Source organism: Chrysoperla carnea, chromosome 2 (assembly GCF_905475395.1).
Source record: "Chrysoperla carnea chromosome 2, inChrCarn1.1, whole genome shotgun sequence".
In the NCBI taxonomy this organism is placed as follows: Eukaryota; Metazoa; Arthropoda; class Insecta; order Neuroptera; family Chrysopidae; genus Chrysoperla; species Chrysoperla carnea.
Genome location: NC_058338.1, coordinates 65818264 through 65844708, shown reverse-complemented (window position 1 = coordinate 65844708; position 26445 = coordinate 65818264).

The window sequence follows — 26445 nt, the reverse complement described above, 5'->3', positions numbered from 1 at the left end:
AATTTCATTTCCATATTCCGTAAAGATGTACAGTGGGGGATGTAGCAAGAGTAGGAAATGCTTCAGGCCACGCACAAGGGCCTTCCTAGTGGGGGCCTCAGGTAGCTTTAGGATGACAAAAAAAAAAAAAGAAAAAACACACACTCGTTGAAAGAATTTTCTACAAGCCACCTTCTTCCTTAATCCGGAATTAATCATATATTTATAATTAGCGGTAAAAACTTGATTAAAATTATTTCAAGTGTTTTTACGCGATGCAATAACAAATAAAAAGTTTTACCACCACATTCAAAAACTATCGAAAGAACTATCGTATATTTAAAGGCTCAAAATTTATAGACATACAGTAAGTGTAGAACAAAACCATTAAATTCACTTTTTGTAATAAAAATATCTCAATTCAATCGAACATATAATATAGGGTGTTTTAAATTAACACGGCACTATTTAAAGAGTGTGATCTCTAGCTCAAAGCTAAGGTAGTACGGGCGCCAAGGCAAGTTTAGATTTGTGGTTGAAATTATTTGTAACTTATTTTCAACTTTGATGATGAATTTTGTTATAACTTCATGAATGTAGACGAAAAATTAGAATAATATTTTCCGATATTTACCTTGGTTTTTGAAATATCGAATGCTAAATAATGAAACAAAATTTTCAATTTCAAGTATTTTTGAAAATTACTCCAGATATCGATTTTATTCTAACTTTCGTCTTATATTATCAGGTTATAACATAATTCAGTGTTCCCACTATCGTGCTCATACATACACCCTAAATAGTAGAAAAATCTACCATCCATCTACTGTTTTCTCCCATAAAAGCAATGTTAAGTATGCCTACTTTCGAAGTCATTTATTTATTTATATAATCGGACAAAAAAAAAATTGCCCTTGCAATCGTACTTCTTTAACAATACAATTATCGAAATATTTCGAATGAAGCACAAAGCACGACCAAACTATACTCCTTGGTACTTAGCACTAGGACGATTGTTGATAGTTCCGACTTCCACGAACGGAATAATAAAATCATTTAAGTTATCTTCGAAGAGCCATACTGTCTCTTTATTCTATATTCTTTATTACCTTATTCTTTATTTATGTTTGTTCTGTAAGAGTGAAAAAGTTTATGGTATCTCTCATGATTATAGAATATTACTCACATTATTCACTTACACGAAGTGTCACTAAAACTGGTTTATAAGTAATTGACAGTTTTCTAATCACTTGCCAAACAATGTATTCAATCATATGTGTGAAAACTACATGATTTCATAACATTTGATCTAGGTAGCAAATTGTTTTCAGGCATACGTTTATATGTGCCGCGCAATTTTTAATCAACCTGTATACCTAGAAAATAGAAAATATATATCTTAGAGGTAGATACATAAATACACTTACGAAGACAAATGTATACAGACCTAAATAATTATTACCGATAAAGGTAGAACATGTTGCTGTTTAAAATAAGCAGTAGGTAGTTTTGTTTTGATCGTATAAAGTAAATTCTTAATTCCAGTATATCTATTTGAGGAAAGAATTTTTATGGTTTTCTACGTTTTTCTATACTATTATAGGTTTTTAAATTTGTTAACAAGTTGGGAAGCGTGTAAGTTGGAAAGCATGTATGCACCTTTTGTTTCTATTTATCTTAGCTATATCATTTAATATTCTTTTCTTTTTTTGAAGCTATACTCAGCGAATCAAAGACAATGGATTAATTTCTGGTTAAACTATTAATTAAAATTCGTATTTTATGTTTTTTATACAATTTGCATAAAAATCCAGCTCCTAAAATGTATTTATGTGCACCCATTCCTACGTGTATATGATTATATGTACCCTTAGTCGAATTTATTAAATACAGGAATGTACAAAAAGTTTAAAAAAATGTTGAACATATAAATACACAAAATGAGTTGGTCAAAAAATTTGCAGTTCCCTGTTTGTTAAGGCCGTATTTGAAATAAGGATTCATGAAGTTTGTGGAATATGTCGAGTTCAATAACAATTGTGTGTTGGACGTCGTTTCCGGTAATTGCAACTATTAATAAAAATGTTTTTGCTTATTTTGGCCCTTAAAGTGAATAATAAATCATTTTTTTGGTAACGTATGGATTGTGTTACCTCATGGAATGTGTTTAGGTGTCAAATATCATTAGCAATTCATGTGTTAGTGGTGCAAATGCTTCTATTTGTTAATAAACAATAAAAAGTTAATTCAATGAAACGGTTAATTTTAAACTTGACTTACAAAATTAATACATAGGCAGCTTGCTTTACGTATAAGCTATACATTTGACAAACATTTAACATATACGCCATACAAGTTGCCTAATTACTAATTTTTTAGGTGAACTTTAACATTGATCGTTCCATTGAATTAACAATTTATTGTTTATTTACAGATAGAAACAAGTGCTATATTTGACACCTAAGAAACACCAGAGGCAAAGAGGATAGGATAGAGGACAAGCAGCCCATATGAGCTAATGTAAAATCGTAGTTTACGAGTTTCAGTGCCTCTAAGTAAGGCTTTTAAACTTTATAGATAATAGTCGCCCCCCAAAGTAGTCAAACTTAATAGTCATACCCGCAAAGGCCGACAAACTTAATAGTTGATCGCCACAGACTCCAGATGTCACTTAAAATTATATTCCTGCTTCTTCTCTATCCTATACTCTTTGACCAGAGGTTTTAGCAAAATGCCAGCGGTTTCATTGATTTCCTTTATTAGACGATTTTTGTAACATCTTTCACTGTACTAAGTACTCTAACTGCCGAAACTGTTTTATTTTTTAATATTACTTAACAATAAATTTACCCTCTCTTTTAAAAACCATCACACTGTGCTTGGTTTTTTCATTGTCATCACTTTACCGTATAATTTCAACTTTGCGTTACTTTTAGGACATCCTTTATATAGAAAGGTATATGTATACAATATACACATACATATTATGTACCTATTTCTAATACCTTCATTTATTTTGGAGATAGCAACAGGCTGTTATGTTTTGTTGTTCGTTTTCGTATTCGATTTATATATAGATATTGTGAGATACAATGAAGCACTTTATTTTCAGTCTATGATGAAATGATGAAAATCTTTAACAACCCAAACTTCCCATAACATATATATAGGGAGTTCAAAAACATAGATGTTGTGATTTATTTAATGTTACACATTAATAAGATCAAGAAAAATTTGTGAAAAATATTTTTTGAAAAACATAGTTGGGGTAGATAGGAGATTAATTAATCTATCTATACAGTTCTACTTATCCTGTTCCAAGTAAAGGAAGTATTTTATTCGCAAATAAATTAGAAATTTAAAAGAAAATACCAATTCTAAACATTGCTGCATGTAATTAACTAGCTTAAAACGCCGTCTGTCTAACCATCGAACGTCTGTAAAAATGTCCATGTTTGAAGTTACCGTTTTCATCTTTTCGATTTGACAAAATCGTCAGTAAAATTGCATTCTATTTCCAGATGTTGGTATATTTCCATTTTGTGATGAAATATCATTTATGCCATCTAAATAATATTTTTCTTGTAAACATTGATTTTTTCTAAATCTCCTGGCTTTGATGGCTCGAAAACGAACACAGGGTTTCCTTAGACTTAACCTTATTTTTCGCTAAATCTTAATCTCATATTCTAATACAATTTTGGAAGTACTACCTTAAACCTTTTTAATCATCTGCAAACAGGAGAATTTTCTTCCAATAGTTCCTGGAAAATAAATGATGTTTTTCAAGGGCCTAAACATTGAGGATAATATTCAAAAAAAAAGAAGAAAATTTAATAAAAACCAAATATTTTTCTATTCTTCACTCAAAAAATCAGATTACACATCACCGAACACCTTGAAAAAAAATTGCGGTCGTGGGACCCTCGTTAGGAACGAAGTTTCTTATGCAGTTGTACAGAAACAAATGTAAACGTTAAATAAATACTTATAGGTAATCTGTTCAATCTTTAGTGTCAAGTAGGAAGGGTTCCAAGACTAACATAATTATAGTACCTACAAGAATTTTTCCTTTTTTGTAGTATTTACATCCAAAACTAATTATGCATATGTAATTCGTGTACTATTATAAATAAAAATAATACAAAGTAGAATAAAATTTCGTGGTTACCATGGATATGGCACACGCACCATGACGTTAAGGAACTTCGTTCCAAAAATCAAATTGAAGAAAAAAGTATTTATTTTAATTATCTTTTCATTTGAATATTGTACTCAATGAATAATCATCAACTTTAAGCCTGTCATGCAATTAAAGAAATTTAGAATCCTAGGAAAAAATTTCCCTGGATATGATAATTTTCATCGAGAAAAAAGTGACTAGTCTCAGCCTTAACAACGATCCCTTAAGATTTCAATCGATCGGAAAGGACTATCAAATATTACACCTAGCCCTAACCTATTAGTAGTAGTTTATCCGCATATATAATATATATGTATCGACCTTAAAAATTAAATTCGTGTAGCACTTCATATATTTATAGCCTCAGCTTGTAATAAAGACATGGATAGAGAAGAGTCATCAGTCATGGTTATATTCAAACCGTGTGCACTATGAAATAAACCCCAACATACATTGTCTGTATCCTGTGAACATTGTCAACATGCGTCCAAAAATATCTAATTCTATAAAGGTATCTTAAAACCTATGTTCAAAATGTTTATATACAAAATACAGTAGAGAAAGGTGTAGTGCCTAGAATCAAAATTGACATTTAGTAAGTGTTTTTTAAAACTATGCATTTGTTTATCACTATGGAAATGTACCTAGATTTTCTCACCCTTATGTACCTAGAATCACTTCCTCCGGCTGTACCCACGACTAATGATGAAAATTATTCTCATTTGACACTGGGTTGACAGTTTTACCACGTTCTGTTTTAATCTGTAACCAGTATAGCTTTTCTATAAAGGAACGACTTCGTAGTATACTGAATAAACGTCGTACCTCACAGTGTCGCAGTGTAAATCGAAACGCACCCTTAATATGCGATGAAGAAACCACTTTAACGCAACTCTGAGTATTGAGTTGCAGTGTAAATTACAGAGCACCTATTTTTTTACTTTAGTACCCAATTAGCACATGAAAAGTACCTCATTTTGGCATTTTCTAAATGTGATTTCCGTACTTTGCGTAACAGAGCTAAGCTCTCTTCATCCCTACAGGGTAAGATTTTTCGCCGATATCACCATATAAGTATAGGCTGATTTTGATTTGATGTGAAAATTTAAGCATAAATGATTTTACCATTAAATGTATCAAAACATGAGCAACAGTGACGGTGCATGAGCTGATAACACTGTAATATAACTAATGCTGCTAATGGCACTCCAGCAATATTTATTGAATTGATATTAATGTAAGTGGTGCCAAAGTTTTTGTTACGTACAGCATTGTAAATAACGCCATGTATTTCTTACCGTGTAGTAGGTCAGTTGGTTAAAAAGTAAAAATTCCGTAAGCGTTATGCCTAGGGTAGGGATTTCAACAAGTATAATGCATGGTATATGCATGGAAGAAAGTGTAATCGGCTTCTCAATATGATACTTGAGGAGCTGATAAATGAAATTATCAGTGGAAAAGGTAGTAAAACACATATATGGTATCGCCATAGGCTTAATGCTCTAAGTGTTTCTCGTGTGTTTCACTAGGGAGCATCATCATTAAATATATATGATTGAAACATTGAAGGTCTTACACCTTTCTCTAACTGACTCGTTTTCCCCTTATACTTTGCTTACCTATATTTGATAACCTTTAGCAAACAAAAAATAATTATATAGTATATATACCAACAAAACGCTATGGCTGTTAAGGATGTACGAGCACCAAAGCAATTTTGGAAAAAAGGCTTCAGTTTTTTTTATATGAAGTTGGACTAAGTCTAAATCAATTCTGAAAATTTTAGGAGGGGTTGCCCGATTACTTAAATAAATAAATGACAAAAGTAGGCATATTCAACATTGGTCTTATGGAAAAACGGCAGATGGATGATATGTTTTCATAGATTTCAGGAACTAGTCGGTGAAAATTAAAAAAAAAAACTATTTAAATTAAAGTTATAAAACCTTAATAAATTATATACAATATATTTTTCAATTTTGTTGGTAAATGTAAGAACTTGACAATATAAAACGCAAAGTAAGAACATAATTTTTCGATATCTGGAGTAATTTCAAAATATTGAAAATTAAAAATTTTATTTTATTTAGCTTTCGATCTTCGAAAACCAAGGCAGATATCAAAAAATTTTATTCATATTTTTCGTCTACATTCATGAAGGTAGAACAAAATCTATTATCAAAGAAAATAAGTTACAAATAATTTCAATCACTAGTCTAAACTTGCCTTGGCGCTCGTAGTACCTTAAATTCAACGAACATAACTTATTTTAAACTTCCTCCTCAAAATAATTATAAAAAGACTAACTGATGAATAACCAATGATTCATATTGAAAATTATCAGTATATTTAAACACATTACCACCTTGACAACCAGTCTTCATTCTATCTGCATTTTGATAAAATAATCTCATTTCAATACAAATCCTATTCATAGTAATATCTGCCGAAAAACTACGCATGATTCATTACTCTTGGTACTACATCTTACCAGACACACAGTTAAAGAGAAAGCTCTCCATTTAAGGATGAGGCAGGAAGATGGCACACAGGATAGATCTGACTGAATGATGCCTTACTGTGTTTTGTTTATATATATATATTTTGTAGTCAAATCTGTAGGGATAAAACTTACAGAAATAATATATTTTAGGTTTCACAGGAGGTCTATACATACCATTTACCATCATAGACGTCAAAGAAAATGTTATTCCCATTTTTATATTACCGGTCATTGCGTTTGTTGGAGCTTAAAAATTTAATCAATGTTTTAATGCATGCATATATTTTTTTTAATGAAGCATTAGTTATTATTAAGGCTACGATATGTACAATGAATAAGCCTTGGTTGTATTGTTCAAGTAAAAAGCCTTACATAACGTGCATAACGAACGAATGATTCTAACTAAAATCATTTTAAACTTTTAAAATTTTCCATTGCTGGGGCTATGCCTTGCAGGGATTTACTTAGGTTAGGGTTATATTGTGATACAATATATGTGTTTTACCAACTTTTTCGTTGATAATTTCATTTATCAGCAACTCAATTATTTTGAGAGGCTGAGAGAACCTCCTTCTTGCATATACCATGCAAGAAGGTTCGTTCGCGATATGTCTAGCAACCCTAGGCATATCGCGAACGGAATTGGCGATATATTCTATATTCATTCATAATAGAAAATGACATTGTAAATACATCAGATGCGGTACGATATGCATCAAATGCGGTACGATAATTTGCTACCTCCCAAGTAAAGGGAGGGGAATTGGGTAAGCGTGTAGAGGTGATCTCATTCGAAAGAATAACATCATAATTTTTTTTTCTTTTTGGAAATGAATAACGTCATACATTGGAGGCAAGTAAAGCTCCCGTTTGCCGTAAAGACACAATAATCTCCATTCAACACTTCTTCGCATTCATACAATGCTGGTATAGTATATACATATAGTATATCTTTGTTAGCATAAGCAATATTACAGTATTGAATAAGGCTATTCACCAGAAGTATGGACTAGACGCCTATTCTGCATTGACTCGTTCGTCATAACTATCGCTAATGTTATACGATTCCCTAAATGCAGTATACGGTATTCACACCGATACTGACATAGTGATATCCACAAAAGTTTCTTACCATGTATCTCTTGTTCTTTGCTGAAAATTGACAACTTTTAGCCTATTAATTCTACTCGTACACCTCTTGTTTAGTTTCACATAGAAGCAGTAAAGGAGACGCAATAAATCACGCGAAAACGTAGAAAATTGGAAATGTTACCGTTCCATGAAAACACTTCTTCATTATCATCTCAACTTTATCCCTAAGTCAACTGTAACGACAGTTTAGAGAGAATATTGATGGCCTCCGTATTTCTATGAGGATATTTGGAAGCCATTGTGTAAATCATGGACCTTCAATCAACTTAAGAATATTATTTGACAAGCTTCAATCGATATTCCGGTTGCTAAGCTGTTAAGCAGAATCAAAGTGCATTTGAAAAAAATTCTATGAAAATCAACAAATCAGTACAAGTCCAATATTGTATTCCATTGAGCAGAAGAAATTCGCTTTAAAGTGGTAAACGAAACATAAACCAAGTTATATAAATGCATTTAATGAAATTGATTTTTGTTGTTACAAAAAAATTAAAACATTTTATTTTCTTTTCTATGAAAATATTTGAGTTAAATAAAAATAAATAAATAAACAACTTGTTAAACAAGTATTTGTATAATATAAAAAAATTAATGTTGGGTTGTGAATTAATATTATCATTTCATCATTCACGAATAAATTGACGTTGTTTAAATAAATCGTAGTACCTACTAACGTCAATATCATAGGTTTTTCATCTTACTGCTTATTAAAAGATGAAAAACCTCAAACGTATACCTAACATTTTCATAGTTATCTCTATATATTATAAATGTGAAAGTAAGGATGTTTGTTTGTTTGTTTGTTTGTTACGCTTTCACGCAAAGACTACCGAATGAATTTGAATGAAACTGTACAACAATATAGCTCATATATCAAAATAACACATAAGCTATAATTTATAAAGATATATTTAAAAAAAATTATAACAATTAAATTTAATCAAACAATATACTGCTCCATCTAAGATCACCATTTTGAACCATAAATTAAAGATTTCTGTAAAAATTTTAAATAGTAAATGTCAAACAATTCATGGCCTTCTTTTCTGATATACTCAATGAATAATGACTATTTTATACTTAAAAAAATTAAACTGTGCGTATATTTTAGCTGTGTAAAACAATCCTTCGAGTGTTATGGAAGGGGGATAAGTGAGATTATGAAAGATGGAGAATATAAAGCGATTGTTTTTATTTTGTAGCCCAGTAAAGCGGGCGGGCTTCAAGCTAGTTTATAATAAATCATTATAATCCTAAGCAAACACTACAGGATGTGAATGAAATAAATTCAAAGATAAAACAAATAAAAACAAACAATTGACTGAGTTAACTATTGAAATATCCTGTGTAGAAAACAACACAAGTATAGCGGGCTTTCGGCCTCTATTTGTTGGAGCAGTGCTAGATATTGTATATCTATCTTCTTCCACAGAAACAGGCAAATGTCCAATTTTTGAACCAAATAATAAGCTATCCGAGTTTTTTTTGGGTTATTTTACGTCAAAAAGGCTCCTTATGTTTTTTCCCTAAAGTTCACCGTTTTTGAGGTATAAACAGTTTAATGTATGGAAAAACTTCAGAAAGGTTATTTTCAAAGCTAAAAATTAATGTAAATAAATTTGTGTATTTAAAATATGTATTTCAAATACAGTGGAATCGTCATTCGTATGAATCAGTTAATGGTAAGTAGTCTCCGGGTCGTTGGTGATTTCCAGGTATAAAATAAAATTTTAATTTTCTTCCTTGAGTTGAACGATTTTCGGGTACAGTTATGTTCCAAATAAGTATACTCTAAATGCTAGGGCCGAGTTTTCGTTCTCTTTATTGAAATAAGTTTGTAATAAGTATCTAATTAATTCGAATGGTAAAATAATTTTTACGCGCTTGAACTAAGAGAACTACCGACTTGACAGAAAAAAAGATTTTCGGATAATTTTTATAATCTACAAATTTTACTTTCTTGGGAAACGTAGGTTTTGATTCCATTGTAAGTACTAATAATCACAAATGAAATTTGTGCTTTTCCAACAAATAGAACATATTTTCTTGTAACATAGCTAAGAACACGCACGTCACCAATGTCAGTATAATGCCACAGCCAGACACACAGATACACAGTTACCCACATACACAGTTAGGTTAGGTTAGGTTAGGTTATACTGGATGTCTACGAAGGACACACTTAGGCTATAGAGCCCATTGTGATACCATATATGTGTTTTACCTCCTTTCCGCTGATAATTTTATTTATCAGCTCCTCAATATCAGAGGCTGAGTGCACCTCTTTCATGCATATACCATGCACTACAGCAGTCCGTCACAACTAATAATTAAATTACTTTTGTTGCGACGGTGGAAATCGAACCCGCTACCCTAAGCATACCGCGGACGGAATTGGTTACGCCTTAACCAACAGTTCCCACTAATAGGGCGACACGGTTCCCACTTTAAACGTATAATATCCCTCTATTTGAATCGGAGGTTAAATAATATACGTTGAAGCTCTGACAAACTCCTCTTTATTTGCCACACTTTGTTTAATAATAAAATATTGTTAATGATGAATAAACAAGGTACATACCAAGAGCAGAGAACAAGATGCATAAAGGTAGAAAAATGAATCTCTTGTTTGAATCTATTCACTATAAGATTTTTTTATTCAAATTAAATATGCAAATTTTATAAAATGTAAATTTCTTTCATTAAAAAAAAAGAAAGACTTGATGTGGTTTCATGATTGACGAAGTGTGTAAAATGAAAATAAAAATATTTAAAAAAAATTGTTTTAAACAGAAAATAATAAAAGCACATATACAAATTGACACCAATATTGTTTTTAGAACAGTAGCTTTATGTGGTAGCTTTATTCTACCTTATATCCTTATTATACCATGTATATGAAATATACATAGTATTCAAGTTTAGTCCCGAGTTTGTAACGCTTAAAAATATTGATACTACGAATAAAATTTTGGTTTAGGTGTTCATAGAATCACCTAATTGGTCCATTTCTGTATGTCTGTCTGTCTGTCGTCTGTCGTCTGTCGTCTGTCCGTCTGTCATCACAATTACTCAAAAACGAAAAGAGATATCAAGCTGAAATTTTTATAGCGTGCTTTAGACGTAAAAAGTGAGGTCGAGTTCGTAAATGAGCAACATAAGCCAATTGGGTCTTGGGTCCGTAGGACCCATCTTGAAAACCGTTAGAGATAGAACAAATGTTGTTTAAGTGTAAAAAATGTTTCTTATAAAAAAATAAACAACTTCTGTTTGAAACATTTTCTTGTAAACATCACTGTTTTCCCACGAGGGCGCTAATTAGGTGAAAAATTTGTAGTATGTATTAATATGGGAATATCAGTTATGTGTGTGGCGCTATTTAAGAGTGCTACCCGTGGCAACCCTCACGGGTAAATAGTGATGTTTACGAAAAAATGTTTCAAACAAAAGTTGTTTATTTTTTTATAAGGAAGATTTTTTCTGAGTTGTCCTGAGTACGCTGTAAAATTTTAGCTTGATATGTTTTTCATTTTAGCTTGATAGACAGACAGTCGCACAGACAGACAGACAACCGAAAATAGACTAATTAGGTGATTTTATAAAAACCTATACCAAAATTTTGTTCATTGCTTTAATATTTTTAAGCGTTACAAACTTGGGACTAAACTTGGTATAAAAATGCATGGTATAAAAATTTTGATTGTGTTTGAAGATTAACTATACTAGTGCCTGAAAAAGTATTCGCCTTATTTAATGATACCAGTGTAGCTTATAGTTTTAAGTTATTTCATTAAAAGTAACAGCCATTTAATGCCTCTGAAAAATAAAATATAGATAAACATTTATTTCAATAATTGTTGAACTGTGAAATTCAAAATATTGGAAAAACAATGTTTTTATTAGAAATTTTAGTAAGTATGTATACTAAAAAATATTTTTGGATGATATGTAGTACTTTATAAAAGGTTTATTGCAACCACATATTGATGCTACAAGTAACATATACAAATCCTGTTCAAATAAATTGGTAGGGAATTGTTTTCGCATGATTACCCAACAAACAAAAGGAGTAGATGGGGATAATAGCAAACATGTATTCTATGTCAATAATATGTAATATGTGTAATGTATACACTGTGTAACGAAAATAAATCATTTTCTTTATACATATGCCGAGAGTTCTTCTTTCGCGGAACATCGAAAACTTTTTTGTCTCACATCCTTAAAATTGCAATGAAAAATTTTTAAAGACATTCATTAAATAAAGAGTAGGTACTTTGTATTTTATAGGCTGATAAAGTTTTTAATACTCCTTACGGTGTTAAATTTTTATACCATGTATATATGAAATATACATAGTATATTAAGTTTAGTCCCAAGTTTGTAACGCTTAAAAATATTGATGCTAGGAAAAAAATTTTGGTATAAATGTTCATAAAACAACCTAATTAGTCCATTTTCGGTTGTCTGTCTGTCTGTCAACACGATAATTCAAAATCGAAAAATGACCGTTACGTATAAAGCAAAAGTTTAAATGTAAAAAAAGTTCCTTATAAAAAAAAAACAACTTTTGCGTGAAACATTTTTTCGTAAACATCACTGTTTACTCGTGAGAGAGCAAATTAGGCGCAATTTATATATCAGTTGTATGTATTTTATGGGAATATCAGTTTTATTTTTATTTTTATTTATTTATTTATTTTATATGCCCTATTGGGCTAATCAATCCATACATAAGTACATAAGCTCTGATAAAACAATAAAAAAGTATATTTACATCACAAAAAAGAAAACTTCAAATTCTTGAACCAATTAATTAATAAATACTACTATAAATATCTAAACAATGGATTTCGGAATTATATTAAACTAAATGAAATGAAACGTTGGGGAAAGAGTGTCAAGTTATTTTCCCCGTTTTATTAATCATAAATTATTTTCCCCGTTAATCTTGCTGCTTTGTTGTTCAGTATTTCTTTCAAAAAGTTGCCCACTTTCAAGACAGTTTCTTCATCTCTAACATTCAAAACACTTTCTAAGCACGATAACCCACCTCTCATCAAATCAAGTCTTTTACCCTCATTGACTCCTGGACAGTCAAAGATTAGATGGTAGCCAGATTCACCTCCTCCACATAGTGGACATATTCTTTGATTATTTAATTTATTTTTGTTTTCCCACATGTATCCCAGGAATATCAGTTATGTATGTGTGACATGTATGTTTGAGTAATGTGACAGTGTAATCAACACAGTCTATACATGGTATTTTAACAATTAAATCCGTCAATTGTTTGTTTTGATTTGTTATTAGTGCAATGAAACTAATTATCTAAAAGGAAAAAAATGATGCAAATTTTTCACAGTTGTTTATTAGGTTGTAATAGCTTCGTACCAAAAAGTCAACCCTTCACGGCCTAATCCCTTTTTGGGAGGTTGTTGGAGGTTTGAATCATTTTTTTACCAATTACAGATGAATTAGGCAATTTTCAAGTTGATTTAATTGTGCACATTTGGATTGTCTAGCTTCAAAATTTACCGAAATACGCCAATTTAAAAATGGATAATAATAATTTAAAAATTCAAGCTAATGAAATAATGATCATATGTAAATAGTTAGAGGCAGAACAAAAGTTTAAATCTAAGAGTTATTCTTTATATAAATTAATAACTTTCGTTTGAATCATTCTTTCGTAAACATCACTGCTTACCTATGAGGGTGCAACTTTGGAAAAAATTTTGGTGTCCATTTTCTCCAAAACTATATAACATAGAGAGTTGAAAATTTTCTGGTAACTTTGGTAGTGGCTTTGTGAAATATTCTCGAAGAACGAAAAAAAATTCTAGAAAATACTCTCGAAAACTTCGAAATTTTCGACTGCTGTCAGACATTCCCTACACCCTCTCCCTCCCCCCAAAACTCCCAAAAAAAGATTATATATGGTTTAATTGATATTAGTCGGGAAGGGAAGATGGGATATGTAATTATGTAACATTTATGCGGTAGTTAAGGAACTAATTTGGCAAGTACCAAAATCTTTTTACAATTTTTAATCATTTTATTTCTCCCTTCCTCTCTATCTCGAGAATGGCCGCTCTGCCATTCTGCCATATATGTCGTGGGAGAGAAAATTATCCATATCGACTCAGGGTCTTATTTACTACGCGGCAGAAAGATTCATTTCATTGTTCATGTTCATGGTTCATGGATTTTTTTACGTGCCATATCCTAGAATATCAATATTTATCATCAATATTTTGTCGTGGGAATATATTGTAAATGGGTTTTTTTTTCAGGAGTATTTTGCCGGGGAAATTTAGTCGGGGATAATTTGTGGGGGGATATTAATTTGGCGTTGCCATTATGAAATCATCTACGAATGAACTTAGCTATCTATAAATAGGTTATAACCATTCTGTATAAACACAACTTACTAGAATGATGCTCTCTATATACTTATTTTAGAATCCATTAATGGAATGATAGTACCTAGATACAAAATAGGAAATAATAGGGAATATACATATCATATATAGATATATATGTGTACATATACCTAGTGGGTACTTATTGATATAGGTAGATAGGTAGGTAGGTATAGTCAAACATTCATATGTAAGGACAAAGACTCTTTTAGTGGATGAGTAAGTGCCAGTATAATATTCATACGTCTAGCAATATTTTATAAAATTTATGTATACAGGATGTAAGGGAAATTCAATTAGCCAGAACATCCTAAGACAGGGCTTCTTAAACTTTTGTAATTCACGACCCCATTTACGATTGCGAGTTTCTTGACGACCCCATACAAATATAAAAGAAAAATAAATAAATATTTTTTGATGATTTATTTATAAGGTAACAATATACATATACATATGAAAATATATAAGTTTAGAATTCGTTTTGAAACATACAAAAATCTAAAATAAAAAATTGCACAAAAAATTATAAAATTGTATTTATTAGAGTTTCAAAAATAAAAATGGATTCTGACCGTCTTAATTCTCTCGAATATATTCAAGTAGTTGCGTGGTAAGTATTAAATTAAAGTATAAGTTAAAAATTTAATGAAATGGATGTGCCTGTTTTTTATTGCATAACAAATCAAATCTTGGTGGAATGTTTGAAACTGCTGGATGGATAGTTCTATCAAAAGAAAGTCGCACTGAGCAAAATAGAGTGTAGATATGAAGGCGCATACATACATATCTTTTTCGCAGTGTTACTTTGGTTTGATAGAACTCTTAAGACCTCTTCAACATTTTTTATCGCTGAACGATATTGGGATTAAATATGTGTTAAAGCTGTTTCTTCAGCAATAATACCTAAAAATTTTGTTGATAATTATTTCTCGAGATTATTTCGGCTTTTAGAGATTGACAAAAATAAATTTATATTTTTTATTAATTCCAATAACATTTCATAATTCATAGTAAATGTTATTCAAGTTATTATAATACTCTTAATAGAAATGCAGGTACAAACAATCTTTCCGAACTAGAAGATTTTATGATATATTTATCTACGATAATTGTTTTTTTATCTTTATAAAAATAATTTTACAAGTTAAAAAACATTTTCAGTTAAATTTTATTCTCTCGCGACCCCAGAATTTTGCTACGCGATCCCAAATGGGGTCGCGACCCATAGTTTAAGAAGCCCTGTCCTAAGATAATAAACTATTATAAAACTAAGAGGAAAGAACAACTGCTTTTTATAAGCTTTTATTTAACTTGCAATATTTGTATGTAGTATGTTTGATCGGATCAAATCTTGAAACTGAATTTCAAAGCAGTTATCCTTAAGCCATTGTGGTTAAGTTTTGTATACACATAGAATAATGCCTGATAATGCAGAAAATGGCATTCTAAAGCTAGTATGGCGGACAAAATGGTGAACTAGCTGGACCCATGATATGGTTATAAAAAAAGGTTTGCTGTGAAGAATAAGAATAACATATGCAAATCGGATAACAATGCATTTTTATTGGAAACAAGACAAGAAGATTTTCTATCGTTTCCACCACATTTGATAGACATAAAAATCATTATTTTTATGAAAAGTAATTTTGTGTTTTGTTATCTACATAATATCATGACTTATCATTAGAATAAAAGCCTAATTTTTGGAAAATAAAAGCCTAAAAATGTTGGCAACATTTTTGATAAAAAGGAATACACCGAATTCTTGACACATGCACACTTAAGAATTCTCTTATATTGGTAAAATTATTTCACTTTCATTCTGTATATACAAATACAGATACATTAATACATACCGCCTTTTGAGAGTTATATTGACTTATTATTTTGTGGTAATTTTCATATAGATTGCAGTATATTTTATTGATCAAATGTGCTCAAAGCACAAATATGTACAATAAATTCAAATTTGGCATATTTTGGAAACTTGTTATACAGTGTGTTTATTTCAAATGTACCGACCCTTAATAATGCTTGACCGGATCTTTCAAAAATGGTACAAAGGGAATTTCAGATTTCATTTCTATCCTTACGAAATTTCAATTGGCCACCCTCAACTTGCGATACATAAAAATTAAAATTCTGAAAGGGCATAAAATTCTGTATTCAAACACGATCAAAAAATTAAATCGATCGATTGATTCTTAAGGTTGACTAAACAGAACATAGAAGGGATAAAATCAATTATTATTAGCAGCACATGGCAGATTGGTTACTGTTGAATTTAATTATTGTCAAAAGGAATTATTTTTGTGACTGTAAGGACTGTGTTTTTTCCAAGATGTGATCTACGTATGCAATGGGGACCGTTTCGCACAATTCAATAAATAATTTCTTGTGACTGTAATTTGTTTTACTAATAATTGATATCATAATTACGAAAGTTCATAATTATGAATATCATGCATCTTCTGCTTACTCTATCCTAAGAATCATTTAGTAGCTGTGAACTTCTAAAACTAAAAAACTTTAGCTTTAAAATTATAATTTCCAATTATATGAATACCATTACCTTTAGAGGATATTACTATCTTCTGTACTTTTTATTAATTAATTGTGTTAACTTGTTTAAAAATTTTATTTCTAATCCGTTTGTTCTATAAATAAAGAATCCAATTTCTAAGTTTCAATTCAAGTTCTTATCCAGAAATCCTTTCAAGAGCTCCAGATTATTTGAAATAATCTATAATGATAATGAATATAATACATTTTTTAGTATTGTATTACCAATGTTGACTGTTATTGTCTATTCCTATCCGTATACTTATATATTTTAAATGTGGAATTAAGGTTGTTTGTTCGTTTGTTTGTTACGCTTTCACGCGAAAACTACTGAATGAGTTTGAATGAAATGAAACTTGAGAAAAATATAACTCATACATCAGAATAATACATAGTTATAATTTATAAAGCTAAATTAAAAAAATTATTTTAAAATTATATTTATTGTTTTGACCTTTCATAAAACAAGGTAAAAAAGATAAAATTTATGAACAACTGTTAAGAACCAAGATTATCAGACAGACTTCTTACATTTTAAAACAAAAAATTGCAAACTGATTAATTTGACACTGTAGGTGAGCACTAACGAAGAATTTTAAAAAATTTAGCTAACTTATGGTGGTGAAAAAGGGAATGAAAGTTAATGGGTACATTATAATTGATAGGCTCATTCAAAAAGTACGTACTTAATAAATTTGAAAAATTATTTTACGTAAGAAAGGTTTATTTTCACCGAATAACATGAGCAGTTTTCAACCAAAAAAATAGAGTTCCGCACGAAAAAAATAAAATTGACTTAATTGTGAACAAAGGTACATAATAATCTATGCATTTAAAATTGAAGTTGTCCAACGAAGCGGCTAGTTCACAGCTAGTACAGTATAAAACAACTACTTTTAACAAGCAATCGACTATAGATCCAACTTGGTATTCTACACAAAGATTGTAGTGGAATACTTTGTTGATAATTCTAAACAAAATATGATGTTACAAGTTTTATGGGCTAGTAATAAATGAAAAATGCATTTTTATTTTAATGAAATTGTATACAAAATTTTAATATGTTTTTGTGATTATGTTACTACAAAAAAAATATATGAGTTTTTAATTCTTTAGCCCCCGGCCCCGGCGGTATTCCAATGTATCATTTTTTAATACTTTTATTTTCCCATAATATGAAAATACAAATAAAATAATAAAAAATTTTTATTCTGCGCAAGCAAGCTCTCAAAAATCAGAAAAAAGCATTTAAATCCTGTAACAAATCACAATTAACCAATTATTATCCACTACTACAAAACAAAATACACACTCTAACTATTCTAACCGTGACAATTTCCAAAATTTGTCGATCACGTAATGGTATTTGTCTACTTCATATTATAATCTACAAATCTGAGAAGATTCGGCTCCAAAACAATAATTTTAGGGAAAGAGGTTGGTGGGAAGCCGGTGGGATCTAAATAGATCTGATAGTTAATAAAACACAAACTTCATAGCAGGTTTACACCGTAGCTTAGAGCGGAACTTTTCTCTAGTTGCAATACACGAGTTTTTCCAAAATTCGCCAGCCATAAAAGCTCCCCTAAACTTTGTTCTTTTGCCGTTTATTTTAAAGGCGCATAGTTTGAGTTTGCAGTTTACGGATAAAAAAGCAATAAAAAATATTAGTTTTGCATATTCCAGAAAGTTTTAATTCCTGGAAATTGAAGAAATATGGAAAATGATCTAATTTGATTTTTTGAAACAACTTTGTACATATCCCATTTATACATTGCACAACAATTGATTTTGACGATTACCAAAATAATTAACTGACCAATTAACTCAAAATACTTGAAACAATTAAAAGACAAGAAATAAAAGCTCAATTGACTTTAACAGATTGATAAAATAATAGGAATTGATTTGATAAATATACCTATATGATGTTTAGAGAAATGGATGCGAATGAAACTAAGGAATGATAATATTAAATTTTTTCAACAACAAAATTTATAAAACTGTACAGAAAATTATTTGTAATATTGGCTTTACTCGAATAGTAAAAGATAAAGGAACAAAAATTAATTTTTCTGAACTTTCAGTAAGTTTTATTTGTTGGCACAGAATATAAAAACTGGAGAAACTGAATCGGTTATATGAAACCATGAATCATAAACGTTAATAAAAGAAAAATTCAATGGCTTTAGGATTGATAAAACTATAAAAATTGAGCTTTTAAAGTTTGAATGACATATTAATAAGAAATATTAATTATCCTTTTTTGCTTGCCGTACTATATATTTAAAAAAAAAAATACTCTAACAACACAATATGAAAATACAAGTGAAAACAAACAATTGACTGAGTTAATTAATGAAACACTGTGTAAAGAAAGTGTTGAATATTTGTGCTTTTGCATTATTTTGAATAAATTTGTTTTGTTTTTCGAAAGTATTATCTAGAATTTTTGTCGTTTTTCGAGAATCTTTCACAAGATTACTATAGTTGAAACCACTTGCAAATTTTCAACTCCCTATCTTTTATAGTTTTTTAGAAAATGGACACAACAGTTTTGTCTTCCTTTGCACCTTCACTGGTAAACAAATATCTTTACGAAAATATCTTTCAAGCAAAAGTTGTTTATTTTTATAGAAAAATAAACAAAAGCATTTGCATTTAAACTTTTGTTCTATATCTAACGGCTTACAAAATGGGCTTTGCGGTCCAATTGACCTATGTTACTCATTTACGAACTCAAACTCACTTATGTCCTCTTATCTCTTTTGGAGTTATCGTGATCACGGGCTAGCAAACGGAAATTAACTAATTAGTTGATGATTTATGAACACCTATACAGAAATTTGGTTAGTATCATCAATAATTCTAAGCGTTACAAACTTGAGATTAAAATTAGTGTACTTTTATATATAAATACAGGGTTTAAAAATGGCAGGCAACTTGCACATGTTACAAGTTTTATATTGGAATTTTTCTAATTGTGTAGACAATCCTTATTACCAGAAAAAAATAGTAAAAATTTAAAAAAAGTTCTTATGCAACTGCAATTTGTGGACTGTGATATAATTTTTTAAGAGAGTTTTTTTGACACAGCGTCACTTTGTTGGTCTTCAAATTTGTGTGAGTAGAGCTCAAGAATCGCTCATGTGATTAGCAACAACCAAACTGTTGAATGAACTAGTTTGTCATTTATAGCACCTTTTTTGAATGCCCTAGTTATTTCATGAACCAATGATGTTTTTTATTTTAACATTTTATCCAGAGTAATTTTTCAATGAGAGAATCAATAATCAAGTTGAGGGAAATATTAAATTTCGAATATTGTTCACAAATCTATTTTATTTTCGGAATATATTTTTATCAAAAATACTGCATGCGATTTATGCCTCAGTGTTTGACCTCGCTATATGAAGTTTTATAAATTAATACGTATAGTATTATGAAATGATTTACTATAGAAATATTTATTAAAGTCAGTTATCTGTCAAAGTATTTAAACCGATTTATACTCTATATGCTTGAGTATAATAATTTTATGGTATAATTGTTTTCAGAGTTCTATTTTTATCCGTTAAAATTTTATTGTTTTAGAAAAGGTATTACGGCTTATAATAATAACAATTATTATAATAATTATTATTTTAAATTCAATAGTTATAATACCATATTTAATGGAATCTCAATAATAACACACTATATCACAACCTAATATGTATTAGGTATACTAACAGTGGCGTCATAGGCGTCCCTAGGATCAAATTATTCGGGGGGGGGGGGGCATCAATAGTAAAAAAATGGATAGTTAATTGAAAAAAAGTTTTAGTTAAATAAACACGTTATACATTTTAAGAATTTATTTATGGATACCAAACAAACAAAGAATAGCAACAATCCCCATTAGTGGCGTCGACACCCCTCGTCAGACACCCATTAGTGGCGTAACATGAATGGCGTATGAGAACCGGGATAACTAATAGACAAGTTGGATAAGATCCTTGATCTTAATTTTAAAGGAAGCTATATATATATAGTATATACAGAATTTTTTGAATAAAATGGTTCGACCCTATTCAATTTAATTAAAAATTAATTTTAAGTAATTTTCTTAAATGTTTTAAAGGATAATTTAGACAAATTGATGGCTTTTTACTTTACCGCGTTTTTAAAATTGCACATTTCTCTGCCCTCTGCTCTATACAAGTCCTTCATAAACAAAAAATGTTATTTGACTACGCCACTGAATTTGCACATTCAAATTGTATTTCATGAATGTGTTTAATACTTATTAAGACTTTGATAATATTATAATAGTTCTGTTATATGAGCATACGTTGATCTATTACAGTTATAACAATAACAATAATGAATAACTACATACTGTACAGTAAAACTTGTGTAAATAGAATGAAGCCAGAAGATTGCTTAAATGCAGTAAATTTATTCGTCGCATACCATGTATATGAAATATACCAAGGTATGCTAAGTTTAGTCCCAAGTTTATAACGCTTACAAATACTGATACGATGAATAAAATTTTGGCATAGGTGTTCATAAAATTATCTAATTAGTCCATTTCCGGTTGTTTGTCTGTTCGTCTATCATCACGATTACTCCAAAACGAAAGGAGATATCACGCTGAAATTTTTATAGCGTGCTTGTCAATTGGGTCTTGGGTCCGTAGGATCCATCTTGTAAACCGTTATAGATAGAACAAAATTTTAAGTAAATGTTCCTTATAAAAAAATTAACAACTTTTGTTTGAAACATTTTTTCGTAAACATCACTGTTTTCCAGTGAGAACGCAAATTATGGTCAAATTGTATAGTATGTATTATATGGGAATATCAGTTATATATGTGTGATGTGACAGAGTAATCAACACTGTCTATACATGGTATTTCAACAATTAACTTAGTCAATTCTTCAACAGAAAAGAATGGAACAAAATGATTCACTTGTCTATTTTTTCAAGCAAATACCGTGTGAGATGAAGAGACTTAAAATGTTGATTAAAAATATTATTCCTTGGCTCTTGAAATGAAAAGTTAAATTATAGTCTGTTTTAGATCATTATCAAAGTGTTGGCTTTTCAAATACGACAGATCTCGATTTTTTTCAATTCGTAATAGAAAATTGAATTTTATGTATATAATAATTTCATTTAAAAGGCATTTCTATTTCACCAAATACATATTAATCATATTATTGATAGATGTATAGCGTATAGAGAAAGATAGGAAAATGGAAAAATATTGAAATATCTTCATTTTCTTTGATTATTGTATTTTCAGCTACACTTTATTATAATATGGTTTAGAAATGAAATATTTGATTTATTTCTTATTAACCGAATAAAATTCAATTCAATAGGTTTTAGAGGAAAATGAATATCAATTTGACATTTTTATTTGAGTTCTGCATAAAGTTTATTTTCATTTCCTCAGTTCTTCATCTTCTCAAAGCGTCAAATAGGCTCACGCTCTGAGCCTATGGGAATTTTGGTCAGCATTACTTAAGACCGAAACGAAAATATTGTTTGATGCATTGTTCTATTTGAGAAAGCCACGACCGTATTTTTGGAGAGCAATTAATTCGCCACATATGACCCTTATCTATGTCACGGCAAATTCCTGGTACATCGATTGTTATATTTACCAAAAACCGCGTCTTTTTTAATTAAACTTATATCCACCGTACCAAAACTAAGTTGGACCTAGTTACCATGGATAGGCTTTTTTGGTAGCTGATTCTAGAACTTTTCATGCGTCAGATAAATTGTGAAGCAAATATTCCTGAATATTTTTTAATATTATCTACATTTGATGGCCAAGAGCAAGTTTTTTTTTACCATTTCAATTTTGTAATAAAATATGAATGTTAATTGAAATTATTTTAAAATGTAAAAATATGCTACGTTCCAACGTTGGTAACAATCAGTTAGTCAAGTAAAAATTAAATTTTATATCATCCATCAAAAGCCTTATTAAGAGTAAGGGAAAATTTAGTACCTAGAATTGAAATTTATATTTATGTGCTTTTTACGCCATGCATTAAAATATTTTAATGGAAATCTCTCTGTTTTTGGTATTGTTATTCCTCAACACTATTTATTTATTTTTTTGTTTAGAGAGAATTTAAAAATTAAGCAAGAAATTAATATTGATAAAAACATTTGAGCCATGGTACATGATTTGTGAACGTAAGCAAACATCATAATGTACCATGGTTCACACTGTAATGTACTTATAACCACCCTCACCGGCTGTATGTCCATGAAAGCGCTCTCTTTAACATGTAATCATTACAGTTCATTCAAGGGGGCAGTATCTTAACTCGTCAGCAGTCTCGCGTTTTGTACATGCGTTAAATATTCTCTAAATTGTAAATCATAACCTCTAGATAATTTTACATTAATTTATTTTTTTTAATGCACTAGCTAATTAAAATAACTTTGATTACGTGATTATTGAATGATGTTTGATAGTGAAAATATTAGAACATAGAAATAATCTAAATAAATAAATTCATTTTAACTAATTTCATCATATTTATATTATAAGTTTACTTTAATTTACTGTACTAGCTAACGATAGTACACGAACATGCCCGAAGATTGCTAAGGTCAATATTTTTTTGCTTACACTTTTTCTTTTAACTGTAGAAAGGTTGAAAAAATCTGAAAATTTGAAAACAATTGATGAATGATTTAAATCATTCATCAATCAGCAGAATGCTCATAACGCGAGTGCTGACGAGTTAAAATGGATATCATTGAATCACTGAAAACGACAACAGCTCCAACTGGTATTTTTATAGACTTGGGGTTACTGAAACTTTTTTGTTAATTATAATTTGCTTACCTATATTTAGAAACCCACAAAAAACAAAAGTTATTGTAAAATTTAATGTTTACTTGCTGTAATTTAAGGTATATCACATGACTTTACCTTCTCCAAATTTATCGTTTAAAATATATAACAACTTAATCATTTGGAATATTATTATAACAACTTAATCAAAAATAACCCAATGATTATTGTCAGTCAGAAGAAACAAAACATTTTGTTTCGCAAAAAAAAAAAATTATTAGTTATTAAGTTATTTTTAATTTATTCGAAAATAAAACATTTTTATCACCTGGTAGATTGAAGACCGCTTCTTCAGTCTACCAAGTGATAAAAAACCTCAATTAAATACAAAATTCTGTCTTGTATATAGCAATATCTGCCAAGAAACTACAGAATTCATGGTACATTTGATACTGGGTACTACATTTTACTCTCAAATTAATTAAATTAATACATTAATAATTGGAAGAACAGTCAGAGTTTGTTGTATAAGATCATTTTGAGTTGAACATATTGTTATATAAACATAAATACATCATTTCAAAATACAACATTTACTGTCAAAACAATTCACACCCTTTTCTAATATTGTTCAAAATTTGTTATATTTACTAAACTAAGAAATTGTTCTTTTAATGATAAGAGGACTATATACAGGGTATATGTTATTCAGTGGAGGGATTCATAAAATATCATGAAGTTAATGGCTTTGTATTTGTTCCAATATAAAAAAAGAGAAAATTTTTTCTGATTTTCATATTAGAAATAAGAAACTTTCATCTATACATAAGAGATTAACGTTGGAAACGCAGGGAAAGCTTTGAAATATTGTTTTAACATGATGTTGTTTTAACCAAAAATTCACACAACAACGATTCAAAAATGTAAAAATTTTGTGATAAGAGATATATTTGATAAGGAGATCTGAATAACATAAATTGTTTTAAAAGCGAATTGTGTACTACTTTTATTGCATCATAGAAAAAGGAAAATGGATAGAAATTGGTTGTTTTCATCCCGGAATCGTAACACTAATAATTATGTGAGTGTAAAGTGTTTTGAGAGGGAGAATTTAGTTAACGATATCAGAGGCCATGAGAGACTTGTTCAGTCTTATTTTTAACCAATTTTTAAATCAGTTCCAAAACTTTACCATCTTGGACGTGATCAGACAGAGAAACCTAAAAGTTTCCTATGAAATTATGATGTTGAAAAATTATTTACAAAAGTCAAGTCTATAGTGTCTCATTTTTAAACCGTAACCAGTTTCGTGCCCGGATTGATTCATGATACAACATAAATTAACTTTAGCTATAGTTGTGGGTTGTGTATTCATCAAGGAGGTATACTGAGCTTGCTAAAATAATTGAGTACCTGAAAGGATTCATCTTAAAAGTGGTTTCACAAAAGGATAAAGGTGGGCCCTATGGTCTAAGTGGCTCCCTCGCAGACAGCTAATATAACCTAATCTTACCATCATTTCAACAACAGGTAATTCATCCCATGACTCGTATCCTTTTTAATATTATTTCTCCAATACAATGGTCTTGATACAGGTTATACATTAAATTTAATAATATACACAAATCTTAAATAAATATGATTATATAATACATGTATATTAAATTACTGTACTTTAACATTATACCGTGGAGAATAGAAATATGACAAAAATATAGAGACAATATCCATATAAAATGTGTATACAAAATTTAATTATTTTGTTTATAGTCAAATAAACGGGTGATTTTTTAAAACTGTCTACTCTTATATTTCGAAATCGGATTGGAAAATCAAAATAACGAAAAAAATGTATCAGCTTGTTTTTAGAAGGAAAATATGAGTTTCCTATTAAGGAGATTCATTCATTCTCAAAATAGAGCTATATATTTTTTTTAACAGATTCTTGTTCATTACAGCAAAAAAAAAAATTTGTTTTGAAATTTTTTTTTCGTGTATGTCAACTTTTGGTACCTTTTCCAGGTATTTTCAGGCCAAAGAGTTTCTATAATCAAGAAAATTTTAAATCAGTAAATTCAATAAAATTATGTACGCATTCTTATTTAAAATTAAAATATCTTAAAAAGCATCTTACGCTTTTTTACGATAAATTTTATTATTAATCACTTTATTTATTTATTTTATTTTTTTTGTACTTTTGCATTTTTAATTCTTTTTAATTCTTTAATTTGCATCTTTACTTTTGATTATTATTTGCGCTTCCACCATCAAAGATTTTTTAGTTAATCTTCATTCTGATCAGAAATTTCAATTCAGTTCGATATTCTAAAATAGGTGAAAATCAATTTCAAAAATTCAGTTACATAGATATTTAGTTACATACGAAGTTAGTAAATGGTTGTTAAAAACAAGCCATTTTTGTTCTGAAAATTTTTTTCCTATACTATTCTTATATTTTTTCCTTAAAAAATCGGAAAATCAGGCATAAAAAATTGAAGTCTACCCGAAACAACTTTTTTCGTAGCAAGATAAGTCTGCAACAAATATGTAATTCAATAAAAGTTGACTTCTTTCCGAGCATGGAGACCTCTTCAAATAAAAAAAAAAATAAACACTGCATTTCCATTCTTCTTAAAAGCAACCGTGACATGTTTTCGCTATCTACGACTTTCCAATCCTTTTTCGAAATAAATCTGTACACAATATAACAATAATAATACATTTATTTGTGAAAAAATTGCTATCTTTCGCAATGCTCCGAAAAAGGATAAAATGGTTTTTTTCAAATAAATGAACGATTTTTGTTTTTGTTTTTTCTTTTATTAAAAC